The following is a 21,195-nucleotide window of genomic DNA, read 5'->3' as shown; positions in this document are numbered from 1 at the left end:
AGCTTAATAACTAATTTTACATGAAGATAACAATGCTATTTGATACTTAAGTTTTCTTTGCATTTTCCAGATTTCTGTGTTAGACAAGTTAATCCTCAATTCTATGTTATCTACTTTGTCAGCCAAAAGAGAGAATCTTGGTCTCCTCAGGAAATTTAGTGAACAATGAAACAGATATAAAGGCACAATTTGGATATTTCAAGTTCAAAGACTTGTCTAAAGTATTAACTTCTTATAGAGAGCTTAAGTCAGGAGTAATCATACAAAATCTCAGATGTGGTGGAGACTTTTTTTTTCAGTTTATAATATAGGGATGATGGGCTTAGGGAAAAGATAACTTCTATTACAGAATTACTGATAAACATGCAAAGTCATATGATTAGATACAATGTTTCTCCTCTGAAGGTTTTTCATCACACATTAATATCTGTCCATTTATCAGTTTCTGAGACCGTTAAGGGTTCTCACCTAATATTCTTCTGAGTAGGTGCCAGAGGCCCATCAGATCAGAACAGACCTCTTCCTACGAGCCCAACAGCCTTTTTCCTAATGAGGATGGTTCAGAACACTCCAAACTAAGTGTTGGAGGATCTGTGGTCAGCTCTTAGCTGTGATTTGAAAACACTCACTTATCACCTCAGGAATCAAGACATGGAGCACCATTACCCTAGTGCCGAAGCTTCTGGGGGTCCATGCATACCACCGCATGCATACCACCGCATGCATACCACCGCATGCATACCACCACATGCATACCAGGAGTGGAAAGAACCATGGTCTTGGTGGTCATAGCCTCACTTGAGGGCTGGCCTGACACTTTATAGGGAGGTCACTTGAGGCAGAGCTCTTAACTCCTCTGGGAGTCCGGGCAAGCGCTCTGTAAAGTGGGAATAAAAACTGTTCCACTTTCTTCACAAGGGTTTTGTGGACAGAGCTTTTAAAATTATAATGTACAAAGGCATTGTTGGCACCAAGTCCAACTCAGTAGGGACCCCGCTTTGCCCTCACTGGGACCAGTGCCTGTAATATTATTATTATACTATTATTTTTCACATTATTATGATGATCTCTAAACACTAGGAAGTCTCTGACACCAAAGGAAAATGAAGGAAGGGATTTCACCTTCACTATTTTACAGGGTAATTGGGATGGTTACAATGAAATACCAGTTATGAACAGTTTATCAACTGTAGGACCATGTACACACCAGAATTCAGAGGCAAGGGCCCTTAATTAACAGGACTTTCCAGGCACTTGGTGGTACCAGGATATGCACAGCTGGCTCTAAGTGGCTACAGCCAAGAATGGCCCAGATCAGCAGCTATTGTCCGATTTCAGGAAATCATCAAACCCCCAACCTTCAGAGCATGCTTCTCCATCAGAAGTGACTCACCGGGCTTCTGAGGGTCAGGTCCTAGAGACTTCTTAGACATATCACGATGGGGCAGATAGTCAGAAAAAGTCCCTCAGTAAGTAATATAAAAGACGTTGACTAGAGTGTGGCTTTAGAGGAATCTAAAGGCAGGTAGCAGTGGCTACCCACTCCAAGACAGATATCTCGTGTTCCTCGTGGGCCAGTGGGAAGGCGTGGTATTTAGAGTCTAGAGACAGGCAGTGAGGGGGGATGCAGACATACATGTTCTGATGCCAGGGAGCTCCCACCTCAGGGGTCGGGTATGACTGGGTTGGGGCAGGGGGCAGGCACTGGGAAGGAAGCTCAGACAAAGACACAGGCACCATGGAACGAGATTAGGGCTCTTGGGTGAGGTGAGAGTTCCGACACAGAAAATAAAGTTAGCGTTGCAGTCCTGGAACCTGGATTTCAGTTGAGAATATAAACAGCAGCAAATCCCACAAGATGTGACATCTGGGAGACTGTTGGAGCCTGATAGGTACAGAGCAAAGATAGTCCTGAGCCTTGGGTGGAAACAACTGAGAGAGAGCTGGGAGGATAATTTGCCTAAAGGTGGCCTTTCAAGCCTCAATTGTTTCTGGAGAAATGGTCACACAGGATGAGCCTAGGCTGGTGTAGCAGGGGCAGGTCCTACAGTGGCTAGAAGGTCAGTGTCAGGAAAACAATCGGAGTGAGGCTGGACAGGTTTGGTTAAGTTAGACGTGTCACGGGGGGGCAAAAAGGGTCCCCACTGGAACTGATTGATGCCAAGAAGAACCAAGGGGTGTGAGGTGTTTATTTCTGTCATGGAGCTCTGGCCTTGCCCTTGGGGGAACCCTCCTCCAGGGACCTTAGGTCTGGGGTAGCCAAAGAAGCTCTGCATCTCCTGGAAGAGATGGTCCTCCAAATCCATCCAGGAGCCTTTAGTTTCTAGATCTCATGTTCTAGACTAGTTCATCTGGGCCAGGATCTCTGTCTTATGGCCAATGGCTAGTTATTCCTAATATCTACTCTCCCTTTCTAACTTACTAGCAAACTCTGATTTTATTGGGGCTGATGGTGTGCCCGGCTTAAAAACAAACCACATTTCCTAGTTCCTTAATGGATAGGAGTAGCCATATGATATTCTGGTAAATGAGGTATAATCTTGCTGATGCAAGATTCCCTGAGCACTGGAAGTTGAGAAGTATTGTGCATCTAGAAAAGTGACTTAAAAGGGAGGCTGACTGGTTGGGCATGTACCTTTTTACATACCCCTCTTTACCCCTTAACTTTTTCCTTCCCTATTCTCCTTTTCCCTTTACTACTTCTCCTTCTTCCTTCTTTTTGCTTCCTACCTGGAACTCTGATGTAACTGCCAGAGCCACAGTAATTATTTTGCAACCATGAGGCAACCCTGAGGCTAGAAACCATGCTCTAAGGTTTGCAGAGCATCAATAACAATGGTCCTAGATGTCAACCTCCAGACTTCACATAAAAGACTAAATTCTTATCTTATTAAAGTCACTGTAGTTGGGCATCTGTACTTGGCAGCTTAACCTTATCCTGATTAGGGTATGTATCTTCTAGCTGGACCATTTAGGTTGGGGTGGGAGGTTGGATGGAGGGAGGAAGTGTCTCCTTCACTTTAGGAGATCTGTTGTATTTGGTTCCCATGGATGGATGACATGGTTTTCAGTGAGGACTTCCTTGACTCAGTTGTACTTTCCAGCAGAGGGACTGGGAGGAGGCAGGCATTTGGGAGAAAACAATGTCTGGAGGACCAGACAACCGGCATAGAACAAGCAGAAGCAGACACTGCCTTGGCATCTCCATCCAGAACTCACCACCTGCCTACTGCCTGTCCCTTGGTTTGCCTAGAGAAGTCTGCTGCTCCGAGATCCCACTGAACCTGATGAACTTTCACACTTGGAAGGAATTCTGACAAAATCCTTTTCTCCAAGGCTCCAAAGTCTGTGTTCCATAGTCTTTTGATATTAATTATGTATTGGGGCGGGGGGGAAACTGGCTGATTTGTTTAAATGAAAAACCCCTAGCCTGGAGAGTGTGCACCTCTGAGGGACTGATTTCCTGATCACATCCTGAGATCTGGGTCTTCCCAACTTTTGAAAATTTAGTTCTCAGGACCCCAATCCAGTCCTGCTAGTTCTCTAGCAGGAAAAGTCCTGCTTTGTGGGGTTGAGGGATGAGGGGAGGAAACAGAGTAGAGCTGCTACAAGTTAAAAGCTTTCCTCAAACTTTCTGCAAGCATTAAGTGACACCTGAAGAATGCCATTGGTCCTCCCCTTTTACTCCTGAATTAACATAATTAACCATATATAATGTATATTTGCTATATATTATGTTTTTCTGTGCCAGCTTTTATGTATCACCTTTAAGCTGCCCCAGAACCCCTTCTGGTCCTCCCATGTCTTCAAATTTTCTTCCTCCCCTTCCCCACCTTGATCTCCTGGGCCCCTGCTTCTGCCGAAGGCCCATTAAAAAAATAATTTCCCACCCTGCCCCCAACAGCACCACACACCTGGTGATAAATAATATGATCATTGCCTAACAGGCACTCGGAAGAGCCCTGTGATAAATAAAGAGACTTCTCATCTCTCCACAGACTCAGCAGCGAGGCCTGGCAGAGGAGAGTTCGCTATTAAAGAACTCACATAGCCACAGGCAAATTCTCTCATTGCATCTCCTTGTGGAGACCTTTTCTTAAAAGCTGAGATTGCTCTAATGGTTCAAGGTGCTATTGAGCTCTAACCGGGGACAATTACAAGACTCCAGTCGCAGCATCTGAGGCGATGCTTGTGTCTGATAAGGTTACTGGAGAAGAATGCAGAGGAGGGAAACCTATAATGGGTTACTGAAAGCATGGGCCGAGGCCTCTTGCCCAGAGCCTGAAGACAGAAGCAGCGGCTGCTGCTGGAAGCCTTCCCCAGCACCCCGCCCCCAAATTCTTTTCCATTTTTATTGCATTAAAAAAACCACTCTCTAAACATGCACTTCAGAAATGATTTTTTTCCCTAGCTCCAAGCTAGTAATACTCCTCACCAACTGATTGTATATCATGAGAGGGTTTGAGAATAATTCCGCTTTTCTCATTCAGGTGTTTTTTTTTTTTTTTTTTTTTTCTGTTTTGTATTGAGAAAACCGGAGAAGGAACAATTGTATTTTTTCCCTTCCCTTTCTCCGGTTGTGTGGTTGGTCCATACAATTTCATACCTTGCCTTATTCTTTGCCTTTAAAAACCTTTTACAAAAACCCCAAACAAAAAATGTACAGCCATTCTTTTACAGTATTTTTTTCTTTTTCTGTTTTCATTTTCCTCCCTGTTGTCTGTTGTCTTTGGGATCGCTCTCTCTCTCTCTCTCTCTCTCTCTCTCAGCTATGATTTGATGAAAGCAAATTTCCAGGGTTCACTATATTTAGAAATTCAGGCCATTTCAGCAAACACAATTTAAAAAGACAAAAGATGGACTTCCCTGGTGGCGCAGTCGTTGGCAGTCTGCCTGCTAATGCAGGGGAGGCGGGTTCATGCCCAAGTCCGGGAATATCCCGCGTGCCGCGGAGCGCCTGGGCCCGTGAGCCAAGGCCGCTGAGCCTGCGCCTCCGGAGCCTCTGCTCCGCAACAGGAGAGGCCGCGACAGTGAGAGGCCCACGCACCGCAATGAAGAGTGGCGCCCCCTCTCGCCGCAACTCGAGAAAGCCCTGGCACAGAAACGAAAACCCAACACAGCAAAAATAAATAAATAAATAAATAAATAAGACAAAAGATGTGAATTCAGTCCAAAGGCAAGTTATCTTAAAGTAACGTGGAGATAAGAGGGAACAGAGGTAGGGGAGGGAGTTTATTAGCTTGCCTTTCTCAGTGTGGCCAGAAGCCTAGACTTCCTGCCTGGTCAAGGCAGGACCAGAATAGGTGCCATGGAACAGCTCGGGGGCTGGGACAACACAGTTGGAGTTTCCCCATTGTTTTTCTCTCTCACTTCTGGACTCTAGGAGAAGTGGTGTAGGTTAAGGCCTAAGAGCTCTGACTGTGAACCAGAGAACAAGTCCCTTCAAAGTGTGTGCGGGGGCAGTGGGGAGAGGGCAGGGGAAGGAAGGCAACATCTGTCAACCCAGGCTGTTTTTTGGTCATGCTCTTCTCTCATTGTTTGAAGCCATTTCTATGGGTGAATCAAGAGAACAAGTATACTTGCTCAGACCCAGAAGATGTACAAGAACTGGTTGCTAATCTCCCAGAATGTAAGCTTGGGCCAAAATTAACACAGGTGAATCAATAATAGATTAATAACACAAAAAATGTAATAGGTACTGGGCCATGTAGTGAGATATACCAGGTGCTGGTGGAAAGTACAAACACTCCCTCCTGAGTTGCACAAAGGTCCAGTAGGATTTTCAAACCCTCTGTTCCGGTGTGGCCAGAAGGTAATGGCCAAGAAGGCACCTAGGATTGGAGATTTCTAGTCACAGAAAAGAGCCACAGGATTCCAAGAAGAGTCTTAGCCATTATTACAGCGCGTGCTGTCCTGTCATGTATGGCCTCACCTGAAAGGAAAATATGGGACTAGAGCCTAAGAATAAAATTCCTATAGTTTAAATTCAGGGGTTTGGGGCAACAGGAAAGGAATCTCCGGTGAATTTGGCAAAGAAATCTATAGCTCTAATTCATTTTAGAAGAATTGGCCCATCAAGCGGTGGACCTGAGGCCTGGACCAGCTCCATAATTTGTGGGGCCCTGTGAAAAATGAAGATATGGAGTCCCTTGTTCAGAAATGATTAAGGATCTCAACTGGCAACAGCAGAGCATTAAACCAAGCCTGGGGCCCTCTTGTAAGGGTGGGGCCTGTGCTACCACACAGGTCACACCTCTTTGAAGTTGGCCCTGCTGGGCACCCTCACAGAGGAGGTGAGGATGGTGACTTCTGGGCCGGCAGAATGAGGACAGTCCAGAGAGGACATGTTGCTTACTTTGTGCAATGAACTCAGTCTAGCATCTAGTTGACTGGGTTCCAGACACAGAGTGAGTATAAGCTTGAATTTTTCTAGGTGATTATAATTAAAAGAATTCTTCAGTATTACTGCCCATTGTCTGACTATATTTCACGGTTTATCTTTTGTTGTTTTGTTGCTCAGAAAACACAGACATCAAATATATAAAAAATGTTCATAAATTCTGGGTCCTTTTATTTCAATACAAAAAGCATGTATTGGATTGATATTCTATGTTGTACTAGAAGATGAGAGCGGTGCTGAGGACATTGCCCTGGCCTTCAAGGAGTGACGAAGCTCATCCACTGATCAAAGCAAACCCAGAAGTCCCTCTCCATAGGGATACATTCTCAGTCATCAGAAAGTACGACTTGGTATATCTGGACACAACAAATAGACTTCCTTAACAATAGTCCGTGGCTCAGACCTGTGACATTTTCGGGCTTAGCATTCAGGAGTTTGGTCATTTGACAGGGACTGAAAGATGCCTAAGACATTTTAGTTAAAACCCTTTGCTGAAGCACAAAGTTGATTCAGGGCAGCAGGCTGGGGTGGAGGAGCCAGCCACTTGTTCACATCTGCCTTTCGCTGGGGCTTTGGATCACTTCCTTTATCATTACTTATGTAGTTCGTGGGACTAATTCTATGGTGCAGCAGTGTTTACAAGGCGGGGATTCACAAGGGACTGATAATTTATTCTTCTAAAATACTCAGGGATGAATGTGAGTCAAACTTCTTACTTATTCAGACTGGTAATCTCCTAATTAGTCTGACATAGAGAGCTTTTGCTGAACTTCTTCTGTATCTATATTTTTATGCTTTGGTTCCCCATCTCTCCCATTGGTTTATATTTTCCCACTGTTGCTTACATTCCCAAGGAGTCTGAACTCTTCCAAATTAGCCCTGTGTCTCTGGCTTTTCCCACACCAGTGACAGGGACTCAGTTTTCCTATGTGCCAAAGGAAATACACAAATCAGCATGTTTAAAATAACAGAATGTATTAGCACAGTTTGTGTTGAGTGGAAGAATTTGTAAAGAACGTTTTTCTTGTAAGTCAGTTAAACATTTGAGACCTCAAATAGTTAATGTTAACGTTAAAAGGTACAATTTGTAGGGCTTCCCTGGTGGCGCAGTGGTTGGGAGTCTGCCTGCTGATGCAGGGGACACGGGTTCGTGCTCCGGTCCGGGAGGATCCCACATGCCGCGGAGTGACTGGGCCCGTGAGCCATGGCCGCTGAGCCTGCGCGTCTGGGGCCTGTGCTCCGCAACGGGAGAGGCCACGACAGTGAGAGGCCCGCGTACCACAAAAAAAAAAAAAGATACAATTTATAAATCGAATGACATTTCTAGGTTTCAAAAAAAGATTTTTGAACTGCCATTTATCAAGAACTTATTTTTAAGCAGCTGTGGGTCTTTGGTGCTAGAAAACCCCAGGAATTTCATAATGATCATCTCAGAAAGCCCCAACTCCATGCATTAAATAGACTCTGAGACCCTTGTTTTGTTCCTCGAGGGTCTTTAGATCAAGTTTTCAGCATGAAAGCCAATGTCAGGACTAGACAATGGTGAGGCCCCTGTTATTAAAGGAAGAATAAGCGGCTGCTTTTAGCATGGAGACATTGTCTATGTGTTTCTGGAGAACTTTGAACACCAGTATCATCCTCTTCATGTAGCCCCTAAGTGGAGAGGGTTTCTCAGCGATCCATAGCTTCCATCCAAAGAGCTCTAGCTCCTTCATAAAGTGTGTGGGTGCTAAAAGCCCTCACGGATTCAAGAGAGTTTAGTGTTAGGGAAGTTTCTATGTCTTTTTTTAAATTTTATTTTAAAGCAAGCAAGAAAAAATAATTCTCAGTTTTCTAGAATTCTAAAACTTATTTTTTAAAGATTTTTAAGCTGAGGATTTACAAATCAGTTATTAACTTTTAAGAGTTTCATTATAGTTAAAAAATCATAATTACTTGAGCTAGGGGAGAGGGGGTGTCTACTTTATTCCTAATGGAAACTATACATATAGATGAAGTGTCTATATAAAAAATGGGAGCTGTGATTATATTAATACTGTCTAACTGATATTCAATAACTCACCCTTCTATTTCCTATTGTCCATATTTAAACACTTCAAAAAGAATTATAATCAAGTGGAAATTAATAGAAGAGGAAAGACTGGGGCTGGCAGGAGAAGGTTCTAATCCCACTATCTCTTAATATTTCAAAGTCTCTTTTATTTTCTTAATAAAGGGGCGAGAGAAAGAAAGGGGGAGAGAGAAAAGGGAATTAATCCAGTGCTCTGAACTGCCCTCTCATCTTAAGGCTTTAAATACATTCTAAGAGAATATTACATGTGAGAAGGCTATTTTTGGCTAATGGCCAGCCTTTACTTTTTCTCCATCTTCCCTTCTTCTTCCCCTTTGCACTACTTGCCCTCCCTCCCCTCTTTTCTCTATTCCCAAGATCTTCAAAACCCAGTAATGAGAGCGGTATTTAAAGTCCAAGCTCCTGACATAACCTGTCTGCACATCCCTGCCTGCCCCATTCCTTCTTCACTCCATCACCTGTGGCACTGCTCCCTCCAACCCACCAGGTGCATCCCTGCCTCTGGGTTTCTGGACTTGTTTGTCCCTCATTCCCTCTATTTTTGCCTCTTCCCTCGAGTCCTATTTATTCCTCAAGTCCCAACTTCTCTGTGATAGTATCCTTATGCAGCTTCTTAAAAATTATAATAATGAAACCTTAAAACTGTGAATATTTATGGAGCAATTCCAGTGTGTTAAGCAATTTACTTGCTTTGTATCATTTAATCCTTTTAATAATCCCTAGTACATTATCCCAGCCTCATAGGTGAGGTCTGGGACTAGGGAAAGGTTAAGTCGATTGTCAAAGGTCGAATAAGGCTTGAGTGGGAGAGCTGGAGGGTTAGGGTTCTACCATCTGCATCCTCTCTTGTTCCCTACCTGTGAATGCACTTAAAGTCAAAACTCACATGGATTAATGGTTTAAAGTTTTCTGCTTATTTCATACGACAGCATCAATTTCCTTAAATAAAGTGAAAAGCTTTGTGAAAAGGACAACCATATCTCATGTTTGTATGTATCTCCGCAGGTTCTCATTTGGGGTAGGTACACAGTAGATTCTCCGTGCCTACTTAATGATAAAGGTATGGATTTTCCCTGTGAACTTGATCATTTTCACCGTAATCACTCAACCACCATGTAAACCCAATTTAGGTGTTCTAGTGCTGCATAATATCCGACTCTTCCTGAAAACTGAACCAAATGAATCAATGCTTACACACTAGTAAGTTGCTATCTAATAGATCTTATTGATTGAGCAATTGATTGATTAATTCATTCACCCGTTTAACAAACACTTCTGAGCACTTTTATGTGCCAGCCACTATTTTAGGCACTGGGGTATATAGCAGTAAAGAAAATATACAGAAAACGTGTGCCCTCATTGTGATGCCCGTATTCTAGTTGAGGGAGACATAAACAAAGCTTTACAGAAAAATAAAGCAGAAGAGGAGATAGGTAGTTATTAGAAGAGGGGAGGGCTACAATTTTACATAGAAAGATCAGGGGAAAACTCACGAACACAGACAGGAAGGAGGTGAAGGAATGTGGTCATCTGGGTCAAAAGTCACCCAGGCAGGAGGAAAAGCAAATACAAAGGTGGGAATGTGCCTGACAGTCTAAGAACCAGCAGTGAAGTCAGGGTAGCTCAAGTACATCTAATTGTAGAAGAGAAATTCTATCATCTAAGTAGACGTGTATGTAGACATTAGTGAAAGTTGAATATAGACCCACACGGGCAGGCAGATCCCCAAAGTCCATACATGGATTTTGAGCAGAAAGACAGGAAAGGCATACAAATGTGTTACTATAAAAAACAGTACTGGAATAGTTTGTCTTTTAGCCCAGGTTCCCTAGAAAACAAAGCCTGAGTCAGCGATGAAGAGCTGCGTTTCTGGAGGGTAAAATCCCAGGACAGAGAGCATATAAAGGGAATTGAGGGACTTCCCCGGTGGTCCAGTGGGTAAGACTCCACCCTCCCAATGCAGGGGGCCTGGATTCGATCCCTGGTTGGGGAACTTGATCCCGCATGCATGCCTCAACTAAGAGCCCTCATGCTGCGACTAAAAGATCCCACGTACAGCAATGAAATCCTGTGTGCCGCAACTAAGGCCCGGCGCAGCCAAGATAAATAAATAAACATTAAAAAAGAAAATAAAGGGAAGTGAGGCAGGGAGGAGGGGAAGCAGGGCAAGATGATGTGTGACTCTAGTCACTGTCTTCTCAGGAGCCAGGAAGAGACAAGTAGGTGACCTCGCAGTGGCGTCTGCAGGGCCACACAGAGCAGCTCCAGAAGCTGTGTTCAGTCCAGTCCATTGGAGGGAGAAAGAAGAGGAAATTTAATGGTGGGCTCCCTGTCATCACCTGTTTCCTATTGGTCAGATTTCATCCTGCAGTTAGGTAACCACCACTACCCACCCTCCACTCCTGAAATGGAGCAGGAGCCTATGATTTCCCCCCATCCCCACCATGTCCTCCCCCTTCCTTTTGTCTGTAAAAAAAACTTCAGCCAAAAAATAAATTTAATCACAGAAGTGAAAAAATACAAAAGCAAAGAAAAGCAGTCAAATAGGACAAAACAATAATAGTTTAGTCATTAAGCAAAGTCAAGGACTTTTAGTTCCTCCTCAGAGACTATAGATAATATTCTGAGCCACATCCTGTGAACTGTTTTATAGATACTGAGACCCCCACCAGGTAGAAGAAGTTAACTACATAATGACCAGACTGTAGCCATGACATAAGCTGCCACAGTTCCAAGAACTGGCCTCAAGGAAATGGGAACAAACCGACCCTGGAACTGAAGATTAACTGCACTTAAAACAATCAAGATGACACTGATCAGACCACTGCATGACCAGTTTCAAGATCACGGTCAGAACTGACTGTGCTGTTTCTACATTCAGTCCCCTTCCTCCGCGTATAAAAGCTCTTGCCCACTGATCGTCGGCGGGGGAGTTGGCCTTTGGATAGGAGCCTGCCTTCCCCTGCCCAGGTTGCCAGCCTCTGAAATAAAGCAAACTTTCCTTTCCACCAGCCTTGCCTCTTTATTGGCTTTTGAGTGGTGAGCAGCTGAACACCACTTTCGGTAACACTCCCACCTGGGACTTCCAGGATGGGAAATCTGACTCCCTCGTCCAGTTCCCATGTCTGTGACATGGCATCTCATTAAAGTCTAGAAGTGGCAGAAGAGGACAGAGACTAGACCTGCATCTGGTTAGCCTGGCTGCACAGCAGCGGCCAAAGGAGAGGACCCAGCATCCCCAGGCAAGCAACCAATTGGCCCCAGGCAGCAGGGAATATGGGGTCTGGGTGGTCTTGCTAGGCAGGAGAGGCAGCTGAGACAGAGCAAGCAGCTTGAGGGCCTGGAGGTAACAATGCTGAGGGAATCTGAGGAGGCACAAAAGATGTGTCTGATATAATCAGTAAATAGCAATATTTTTCTGGGACAAGAGGATTCATGCCCAACATGACTCCCACACATGGCTGTTGGCAGGAGGCCTCAGCTTCTAGTACATATGACAACTGGCTTCTTCCAGAGCAAGTGATGCAAGAGCAAGGTGGGAACCACAGTGCTCTTTGTGACCTAGTCTCAAAAGTCACATACCATCACTTCTCTCACATTCTTTTTGTTATACGAGTCAGTCCTATTAAATGTGGGAAGGTCCTACATAAAAGTGTGAATACCAGAGGTAGGGGTTATTTGGAGGCTGGCTACCTCAATTCCATTGAATTAAAACCAGAAATTACCTAACTTTGTTTGGAGACATACTCCAATGTTAATAACTATGAGTATCAAGAAATCCTACCTATCTTCTCTCTAATCAGCTTTGCTGCCTTTCAGTTTTTCAAACTGCTTTTTCATTTACCACCATACTTGATTCCTGCAACAGTCCTTGGACAGAAAAGTAGGATTGGAATTTCTGCTTGAGACATGCAAAAGCACAGGCACAGAAGGATTAAATAATTTGCTTAAGACTATCCAGTGGTGGAGCTGAAGATTAGAATTCTCTTCATTGAAGTTCATGCCATTTGACCATATCACCCTCTCTCCCCTTTCTTGGTCATCTTTCTTCCTCCTGATCATTATCCATCATTTAGTAAATACTTTAGCTCATGGCTCAAATTCTTCCTCTCTGTCTTATCTGACAGCATCCTCGATGACTTCATGGTCCAAGTAGATGAGTCCAGTCATTATGCTGATCTGTCTGTTCCTTAACCTTCACATCTCTACCCTAGTTATCCATATGCATGATCACTTCATGGACTCTGTCATACTGCTGTACCTCCAAATTCACTAATTCAAGCATCCAAGTTTCTGACCACAATCTCCTCTCCTTTCATCACCATTTGTGATGGTTAATTTTATGTATTAATTTGGCTAGGCTCTGGTGCCCAGTTATTTAGCAACAGCCTAGATGGATATCAGCCTAGATGTTGTTGTGAAAGTACTTTTTAGATGTGATTAACATTTAAATCAGTAGGGATTGAGTAAAGCAGATTACCTTCCATATTGTGTGTGGGCCTCATCCAATCAGTGGAAGGCCTTAAGAGCAAGGACTGAGGTACCCTGGAAGGAAGGAAGGAAGGAAGGAAGGAAGGAAGGAAGGAAGGAAGGAAGGAAGGAAGGAAGGAAGGAAAGAAGGAAGGAAGGAAGAAAGAGAGGAAGGGAAGGAAAGAAAGAAAGAAAGAAAGAAAGAAAGAAAGAAAGAAAGAAAGAAAGAAAGAAAGAAAGAAAGAAAGAAAGAAAGAAAGAAAGAAAGAAAGAAAGAAAGAAAGAAAGAGAAGAAAGAGAAGAAAAAAGAAAGGAAGGAAGGAAGAAAGGAAGAAGGAAAGAAAGGAGAAGAAAAAACATATATCATGGCTCCTGCCCTTAAAGAACTATCAATTAGTGGAGAAGACAGACCAATGCAACAAGTCTTTGAGGTGCAGTGTTAAAAGTGGATACAGGAAAGCAGGATGACAAAAGAGGTCATTTCTGTGGATAGGGAGGTAGTGGGGAGTGGTCAAGAAAGCTTTTATAAAGATCACATCTTGTAAGTGGGGGTCTCTAGTAAAGAGTGAATCCTCTCTCACTTGTGAGAAGGAAAACACCAGGTGGAAAATCAAGGCAATTTCAGTCACAAAACTATCACAGAGAAGCCATGCAGCCTTGATCCACTGACTTTACCACTTGGAGTCTTGTTTCAACCAGAGCAAGACATACTGCCAGATGATTTCTGACATTGTTCTGTGTTTCATGATTTCAGACAACACATTAAAAACCTTCTCTGCTGCTATCTATTTTAAGAGGCCTCCTCAGTGATCTCTAACACCTATCAATTATGGCTTCAGAGGGGAAAGAAACCCACATTTATTTAAGCTACTTTGGTTATGGCGTTTGTGAGCTTTACCTATTCGAATGAACATTTCCATGATTATGCTTGCATTTGAATTATGCTACTGACACATAAATCAAGTAAGTGTTCTTTTCTACATTGCGTTATTATCAGTGCTCCCATTTTATAGATGAAAAAACTAAGAGTCAGAGAGAATGAAAAGCTCGCATAACCTAACTTGGTAAACGAAAATAGGTTTTAGATAAAAACTGTGCGTTCTGAGCACCTGATGCCAAAGCCAGGGTTCAGGCTGGGATGCAGCTCTTTATCACCTGGAGGACAGAATGCTGTAATTTTCCTTTCTTGAGAATTTCTTTGCAAATCATCTCAATGCAACAATTCTTGCAGAATGTAACAGTACAACTTTTCTTTGACCACCATCTCTGGGGAACTGATCAAGTCTTTCTCACTGATGGCACTGGTCCTATTGCAAAAACAGTCTGAAATCAGTTATTTCATTCTGTAACAAGATGATAACTAGTTTAAACCTTTCTTTCCTTCTTGAATGGGGACAAAATCGTCTCTTTTTCATTTCTCCTTCTGAACTACATTTTGTCCAAAAACTAGAGCATAAATTGAAAAATTTTGCTCTTTGAAATATTTCCTAAGTCTTCAGCCCCAGAATTGGGACTTTATAATAAAGTTAGGGGTTTTTTGTTTGTTCGTGTGTTTTTTCTGTTGAAGATAAAGAAACCAAACAAATGACTTAAATCTAATTTGGGGGTTCAGGAACAGTTTCCCCATTCATAGCATTGCCTTGACCCCAATGCCAGGACTAAAATAAAACTTGTTTCCCACTGCCTCCAGGGCTACCCCAAGTCTCCACCTTCTCATCTGGATTTCAAATTTTTCAATAAATTCTTTTGGATTGGTGAATATATCTTGCTTTGTTTTTATTTCTCACAGTGGAACTGCTTTATATTTCTGATTAAATAAATACTGTATCTTCATTACAAAAAAACTGAACAATATACAAAAGTATGAGGAAGTAGATGAAACAAAATCACATGAAATCCCAACTTCTGAGGTATCCATCATTAACAAAATTTTGTTAGCCCTCTTTTAATACATATCTTTATGAATTTACATACAAATATATAATTTTGGTAAACTGGTTGTTCTACATACAATTTTTTTATAATGACCACATTTTATATAGTCTTTTGCTTTTGTATTATCTTTTCCCTCCCCACAAACTCTTTCTCTCTGCTATCTCCTCACATAGCCAGTGGAAACAAGTGAGTATGTATTTTCCAGAACTTTCTCTATGCATATATAATTATATTCATACATATGAACATATTGGAGTTTCTTTGGCCATTTTTAAACAGAATTCTTGCTTTTCTGCACTATTGTATCCACCATTTATCTGTTCATATGGTTTATAGTTCTGTAAATATATTTGAATATATAAACATAATATTTTCCTGCCATAATTTTTTAAATTCCTTATGTAATAAAATATGTTTATTTATTATTTCTCTATAATTTCTGGGTTTGCTGTCTTGGTTAACATGGTATCTCCAGCCCAAGGTTACACTTGTAACCTATTTCTCTTTTAAGATTTTTTTTAAGCTTTATATTTTACATTTGTCTTTTCTCCATTTGTTATTTTTATATTGTGTAAAAAAGAAGTCCAACTTTACTTTATTTCCCCAAATGGATTGACAGTTGTGCCAGCACTATTCATGAAAGACACCATTCTTTTTCTACTAGATTAAAATGTCACTCTTTTTATATATTAAATTCTCTCACATATCAAGATCTATTTCTGGGCTCTTGATTACCCTTCATTGATTTATTTACTTTTTTTTTTTAACCGATATGAGAAAACTCCCTGAACTTCTTCAAATCTCATAAGAATCGTGACCATTCTCAGATATTTTTTCTTCTATAAGAATGTTAAGGGGCTTCCCTGGTGGCGCAGTGGTTGAGAGTCCGCCTGCCGATGCAGGGGATACGGGTTCGCGCCCCGGTCCGGGAGGATCCCACATGCCGCGGAGCGGCTGGGCCCGTGAGCCATGGCCGCTGGGCCTGCGCATCCGGAGCCTGTGCCCCGCGACGGGAGAGGCCGCGACAGTGAGAGGCCCGCATACCACAAAAAAAAAAAAAAAAAAAAAAAAAAAAGAATGTTAACATGATTCCCATAACACCCACCTCAAAAACAAAATCATATTGGTAGTGGTTGAATTGATATCTGGGGGTGACATTAAGTCTTCTCATCCGAGAACATGGCATATCTTTCAGTTTGAACAGATTTTATATCTTTTATTAAGATTTGATCATTCTATTAACATACATCCTATACCTTTCATGTTAAATTTATTTCCAGGAATTTGATAATCTTTGTCACTATGTGGATAGAATAGAATAGTTTCTTATTTGTTCTAGTTGATTATAGATGGTATATAGAAAATCTATTAATTTTGTATATTTACCTTATATTAGGCTACCTACGTACTCTTATTATAGTAGTTCTTTTATTAACCTCTTTGTTGTTTATATGTGCACTATTATCAATAAAAGCAAATTTTATTTTTGTAATATTTATTTTATTTTACTTTTAAGTTTACTAGAACTTTCAAAACTATATTTATTTATTTATTGTTGGCCACACTGTGTGGATTGCAGGATCTTAGTTCCCTGACTACAGATTGAACCCTGGCTCATGGCAGTGAAAGCGCTGAGTCCTAACCACAGGACCACCAAGGAATTCCCCCCAAAATATTGATTTTAATGGGAATGGGTTTAGTGTTGTAATGTAAGAGTGATATTGGTGTTAAGTTTTGGTAAATTATTTTTATTATAAATATTTAAGAAGCTTCCTTTTATTACTAGCTTTAACAATAGTTTTTATTAAAAAAACTTCTAAATTGTATCAATTGATTTTTGAAATTTATTAAAATCATCGTACAATTTTTCTCCTTTATTCATTAATCAGTTACATTCATAAATATCAGATATAATACTAGAATAAACCCTACTTGGTCATAACATATTATTCTTTTCTTATACTGCTGGACTCAGGCACTATTTTATATAATATTTTTATATTTGTCTTGAGACAAATGAGATTGGTCTTTAGTATGTTTTTTTTCCCTTCTGTCACTTTACAAAGTTTTTGTGACAAGGATCTATTCATCTCATAAAATGAATCATAAGAGCTTTCCTTCTTTAAATGGTTTAGAACAATTTTCAATAATATTGAAATTATCTGATTGTTAAATTAGCTAGAGCTCAGCTTTTAAACTATCTGATGGATCTCTTACCAACTTTACAATCTCTTCTTTTGTAATTGGTTTAAGTTTCCTACTTATTCTTGGGTCAGAATTGGTAGTTTATATTTTGCTATGAATCATTTATTTTGAACTGAATGAAAATGAAAATACAACTTATCAAAAGTTATAGAATGCAGCTAAAGTAGTGCTCAGAGTGAAATTTGTGCCATTAAATGCTTATTGTTAGAAAAGAATAAAAGTCTCAAATTACTAATCTAAGCTTCTACCTCAAGAAACCTTAAGCAAATACCAATTCACAGCAGACAGAAGGAAGGAAATAATAAAGAACAGAAATCAAAGAATTTGAAAACAGAAAAAGAATAGAGAAAAATCAATGAAACCAAAAGCCATTTTTAAAAATATCATTGTGAAACTGATAAACCCTTAGCCAATCTGACCAAGGAAACAGAGAGAAGGCAGAAATTATTGATTCCATGAATAAAAGAGGGAATATCACTGTAGACCCCACAGACATTCTCACACACACACACAGTCCACAATGCTAAGGGAACACTATGAAAATATTATTCTTATACATTCAACATCTAAGATGAAATTGACCAAATTCTTGAAAGACACAAGTTATCAAAACTCAATTTTAAAAATAGATAACTGAAAGAGTCTTATGTCTGTTAAAGAAATTAAAGTTGTAGTTAAAATCCTTGCATCAACAATAAACAAAAAATTTCAGGCTCAGATAGTGTCACTAATAAATTCAACTAATATTTGAGGGTGAAATAATATCATTTCTACACATCATCCAGAAAATAGAGGAGAAGGGCACACTTCTTAACTCATTTTGTGAGGCCAGCATTACCCTAATTCCAAAACCAAAGACAATTACAAGAAAAGAAATCTGGAGACCATGGTCCCTCATAAACATAGATGCAAAAACCGTCAACAAAATACTAACAAATCAAGCATTGCAATTCGTAAAAGGGATAACACATCACACCATGAGGGGTTTATTTCTGGAATGCAAATCCAGTTCACCACATTAACAAACTAAAGGAAAAAAAATTGTGATTATCTCAATAGATGCAGAAAAAGCATTAAAAAAACCATTCATGATAGACTCTAACCAAACTTGAATAAGAAAAAAACTTACATAACTTGATGAAGGACACATATAAACTTTGCACTAACATCATATTTAATAGTGAAACACTGAATATTTTCACCTCAACCTCAGGAACAAGGCAAAGATATTCTCTCTCCCTAGTCCTATTCAACACTGTACTGATATTAGCCAGTAAAGATAGAAAGGAAAAAAGAAAGTACACACACAAGATTGGAAACAAAGGAAATGGTCTTTAATCACAGATCCTAAGATTTCTTACATAGAAAATCTCAAAGTATCTACACTCACACACACATACACAAACATACACACACAACCATCTGAAAACTGTAATTGATTTTTTCTGGATACAGATCAATAAACAAAACTCAATTATATTTCCATACACTAACAGTGAATAATTGGAATTTAAAATTTATAAGTTACTACTTACAATAGCACCAAAAACTGAAAAATTAGTTATGTATGAATGTAACAAATTACATACAAGACCTCTATGCTGACAACTAAGAAATATAAATGAAAGAAATCAAAGAAGATCTAAATAAATGGAGAAATAGAACATGTTTATGGATTGAAAGATTTGATATGGTAAAAATATTAATTTTCCCTAATTTGGTCTATAGTTTCAATGTAATCCCAATCAAAACCCCAGCAGGCTTTCATATAGGTATTCCCAAGGTAATTCTAAAATGCATATACAGAAACAATAGAATTGAATAACCAAAATAATTTTGAAAAGGAGCAAGTTGGAGAACTTTCACTATTCAACTTCAAGACCTACTGTGGTGCTATAGTAATCAAACCAGCGTGGTGCTGGTGAAAGGTCAGTCAGGAGCCCCAAAATAGATCTATATAAATATAGTCAACTGATTTTTGACAAAGATACACAGGCAATTTAATGGAGAAAGAACAGTAGTCACAACAAATGGTGATAAACAAGTGGATATCCATATGCAAGAGAAAACCTTGACCTAAATATTATAAATCTTATATAAAGATTAACTCAAAATGGATCTAGACCTAAATGTAAAAGATTAAACTTTATAATTTCTAGGAGAAATCATAAATCTGCATGATTTCCATTTAGCAAAGAGCTTTTAAATACAAAGCAGGATCCATTACAGAAAAATTTACTATCAAAATGCAAAACTTTTGCTCTGCAAAAGGAAATGTTAAGGCGCTGAGAACACACGCCACACAGTGGGAGGAAATATTTTCAAATTACATATCGCACAAAGAACTGATGTTCAAAATACATAAACAACTCTCAAGATTCAACAGTATTTTAAAAAAAAAAAACCAATTTTTTAAATGGGCAAAACAATTGAACAGACTCTTCACCAAAGAAGATATATGGATGGCAAATAAGCAAATAAAAAGGCGTTCAATATCATTAACAGGGAAATGCAAATTAAAGCCACAATGACATACTATTATACATGTAATAGAATAGCTAAAAACAAAAACAAGAGAAAAGAAAGACTAGCAGTACAAATTGCTGGCAAAGATTCAAAGCAACTGAAACATTCATAGATTGCTGATGACATGGGAAATGGTATAGTCACTGTGGAAAAGAGTTTGGTTGTTTCTCATAATGTTAAACATACACTTACCATATATCCCAGCAGTTGCACTCTTAGGTATGTAAAGTAAAATTTGGTCCCAAACTCACGAGAGTTTATGGTTATAAATTCTCAAGGAAGATAGCATTTTCTTTTTATTTAGAGCTAAGGAAAGTGTCCTTCCTGCCTCACTTTGTAGGGCAAGTTCCCCCCACCCCTAATTTGTCTTTTCCCTGAGTGTCATCCTTTGGGAGGGAGCTCTGATCTGACTTCCATCCTTGTGCTAACTTTAAGCTTTGTCTCTGTTCCCAGATCAGCCCTTGAAAATGGAACCTCTAATTTGCCTGGAATAGGCAGATATCCCAGGGCAGCCATTGGCTCATTATCCACTTATTTTTCTGGATTATTTCTGTATTATTATTTTCAGCCTTAAGTATTTTCCTTCCATTTGTCAGCTTAGCTATGAATTAAACCTATGTATATTTAACTGTTTTATCCAGCATTTTCAGGTATTTTACATGAGAGGGGTTTCAGAATATTTTAGTTCACTGTATAGCCAGAAACACGTGTCTCCATTGTGTTTATTTCTGTCTCCAGTTGTTCAAATTTCACATGTGTATACAGTTGACCCACTTATTTATTTTTATGCATAGCCAGTTCTCATAGATTATAGCCCTTTAAAGGACTCAGCTTCCTTTCTGCCCATGGCCATACCCTTCTCCTTCTTTTCACTGCTCACCACTGAAATTTCTTAATTAAAATGAATCTAAACAAAACACAGCAATGTCTTCCATCAGAGATATAAATGCTTACAAAACATCTTATGCTATTGATGACAATAAAGGGTGCATTTTTATATTTAAAATCATTTCCCTTTTCCAGCTCTGCTTTCAGCCTAATAGTGGTAAAGGCACAGATCACATCTCTGGTAAATCAGAATAGCCAAAGATAGAATCTGAATACTTAAGAAATAATCATATCATTTCAGCAGATAAAATATATCTATTCAGTAGATAGTTGCTAAGCACCAGAGACACCACAGCAAATGAGTCCTACACGCCCCCACTTCCCAGGATGACACCTGAGCATGTGTGGTGTGAAATACTAACACACCCACAAGCAAAAGCAGTCCACGTGGGGCCCTGTCCCATGGCACTTCCACCATGTTTAGCTCCTGAGGGGTGTCTCCCCTTTATTTCTTTCCTTCCCTTTCCCTAATGCAATCTCCACAGTGAAAAATCTGGGAGGAATCTTAACTCTCCCTGTAGCTGAAAGATTAACTAAAGTGTACACAATAGCCAACAAAACTCAGCAAATCCCCCTGATTTGACCTTTTGAAGGGAAATCGCTTTCTCCTAAAGAAAGAGAAAATTTCAGTTATATTCATTAAAAATGGCTGGCTGACAGTTTGTATTTTTGAGAAAGTCTGTCTGTTTAATATAATGCA

The sequence above is a fragment of the Kogia breviceps genome, chromosome 5 (assembly GCF_026419965.1).
Source record: "Kogia breviceps isolate mKogBre1 chromosome 5, mKogBre1 haplotype 1, whole genome shotgun sequence".
NCBI classification, from domain to species: Eukaryota; Metazoa; Chordata; class Mammalia; order Artiodactyla; family Physeteridae; genus Kogia; species Kogia breviceps.
This window is presented reverse-complemented; position numbering follows the sequence as displayed.